This window comes from Micropterus dolomieu, linkage group LG21 (genome assembly GCF_021292245.1).
Source record: "Micropterus dolomieu isolate WLL.071019.BEF.003 ecotype Adirondacks linkage group LG21, ASM2129224v1, whole genome shotgun sequence".
NCBI lineage: Eukaryota > Metazoa > Chordata > Actinopteri > Centrarchiformes > Centrarchidae > Micropterus > Micropterus dolomieu.
This window is the reverse complement of record NC_060170.1, coordinates 4,348,572-4,350,735: the sequence shown is the minus strand read 5'-3', so window position 1 is coordinate 4,350,735 and position 2,164 is coordinate 4,348,572. Positions and strand designations below refer to the sequence as shown.

At 37.3% G+C, this 2,164-nt stretch overlaps 1 protein-coding gene across 1 annotated transcript in view; it reads right to left on the bottom strand.

Annotated features, from left to right (window-relative positions):
* Positions 1 to 2,164, bottom strand: part of unc5db (unc-5 netrin receptor Db) — a 191,885-nt gene that overhangs the window by 45,210 nt on the left and 144,511 nt on the right. The gene's annotated exons all lie outside the window — the stretch shown is intronic.

The following is a 2,164-nucleotide window of genomic DNA, read 5'->3' as shown; positions in this document are numbered from 1 at the left end:
TAGCCGGGGGCGTGGCCAGCTTGAACAAATACAGGCCCGTCACTAATAAAGTCTAGGTAAAAAACACACTGAAGCAGGTGGATTTAACTGTAAACAGTATACATGGTAAAATCTAGTATAATGTCCATTTCCGCAACACCAATTCAATAAAATTCATAGATTTCTTCTTTGTCGCACAGGTGATGGGCTGAATGAAGTCTTTTATGTCTCCAGAGAGACCCTCACAAAATCTGAAAAATTGCCACTTGAGTCAGCGTTGGACTGGGATGAAGACTATATCACTTTCAAATTATTATTATTTTGATTGCTTGATATTTATTTTATATATAATTGTTTTGTTTTTACATTTGATAGTGATTTCTTTCTTTTTTTTAAATTATTATTATTAATATTTTTTAATCAATAAATTATTTTTTGTATTTTTTGTCTATTAATATACACACACACACGTTTACAGTATTATGTATTTATTTTATTTTTAATATATTTTTATTTTTTTAACACACACACACACACACACACACACACGCTTAATGTTTTATTTAATTTATTTAATTTTAATTTTTAATATATTTTTATTTTTTAACACAAACACATGCTTTAATTACTTGTTTAATTAAATGTATATTGATTGTTCTTATGTTGTATGTATGATGCTTTGGCAATATTGTTGTTACACATTCATGCCAATAAAGGTAATTTGAATTGAATTGACTACAAGTTTGAAAATAAAGAATTTCTTCAGGTGTGTCGTTAGAAAGAAGGGAGCTCTGTAACTCCTCGTCTCTGCTTGAGGCTAATAGCTAGCATTAGCCACTACTAGCATAATACAAACTGTCTGCTGGCTGTCGAGTTGTGGGTAATGCAGGTGAAAGATAAGGGTGCGTTAAACGTTTCATGTGAATATTCTGGGTGTTGATTTGCATTCATGCTTTTTTGGGGGTAATATGCAACGCGATGTGACTCTTACTGTTGGAATAATGCTGTCGAAATGTACATTATAGTGAATTCAAGACAGCAGGTAAACATGGATGAACTTCTGAGTTTGCATTAACTGGAAAAAAAGGCAAATGATATATAAAGGCCACATAAAACAACCTTGTCTCTGTTGTATTAATAAAGACCCAGAAACAGTGAGGAGAAGATGGAAGGAAAGCAGTGGAGACAATACTGTTATTATGTAGACATTCAAGGTCAACCACAGGCAGGAGTTGCAATGTGTTACACTGACTCCAGCATGGAAATGAAATAAGAAGGATGGAAAGTGGTAAGATGGAGCAGACCATCTGTCTTATCTCTCTATGCTACATTATGCACCACAGATACGAATAAATGAACATGTCCAGCCGTTACTCTAAACGGTTACATATCACACCCAAGCTGCTAACATAGAGGGGTGATTAGCCTAACTGCCTTTAGACCCGCCAGTCTATATCCAATAGCTATCATAGATATCTCACAGTGCAGGCTATCAAAGGTCATGCTGTGTAGCCCGTGGTCACCAGTCGTCACAAGGTCCAACCAGAGGAAAATTGATTGATTGAGTATTCCTACCAGGGTGATCACTTGCCAGACACCAGCTCAGTGCACTCCTGGTTCAATCATTCAAGCTTTTCTTAAAGCCTGCAAAGGAGGTAGTAAGCACGTCTTTTGCACTAATGTGGCAGGCTACAAAAAGCACTCAAGCTAGCACCTGACAATCACTTAGTTGGGCAAACTCCGACAAGTGATTGAAAGCCGCCACAGGAATGTGAGGGCAGCGCAGTAAATTGGTCAATTTAGCTCGTTTGCAATGATTACAACCCATTAATTCTCCACAACATAGCACATGTTCACTTGTCACAACCAATATATCTCCTGGCTCAAAGTAGAAACACAGCTGTGATGTCACGGTTTTCATAAAAAAAGTCAGGCACTGAGTAATGACATGAATGTGTAATGAGCACTTGCTGGGTTAAAACAGGAGTTGCTCAGATCAAAGTGAACTAAAAGGTGGTAATTCATTATGTTCCTGTTTCCAGTGTATACTGAGAGAATATAAACGACTGTCACTACTTTCTTTGCTAACTTTAAATTTAGAATATATCATCTCTTGTCCCCAGAATTCAGGGTATTACATATTAGCGGCAGGTGGGGGGGGGGGGGGGGGGGGGGGGGGAAAGGA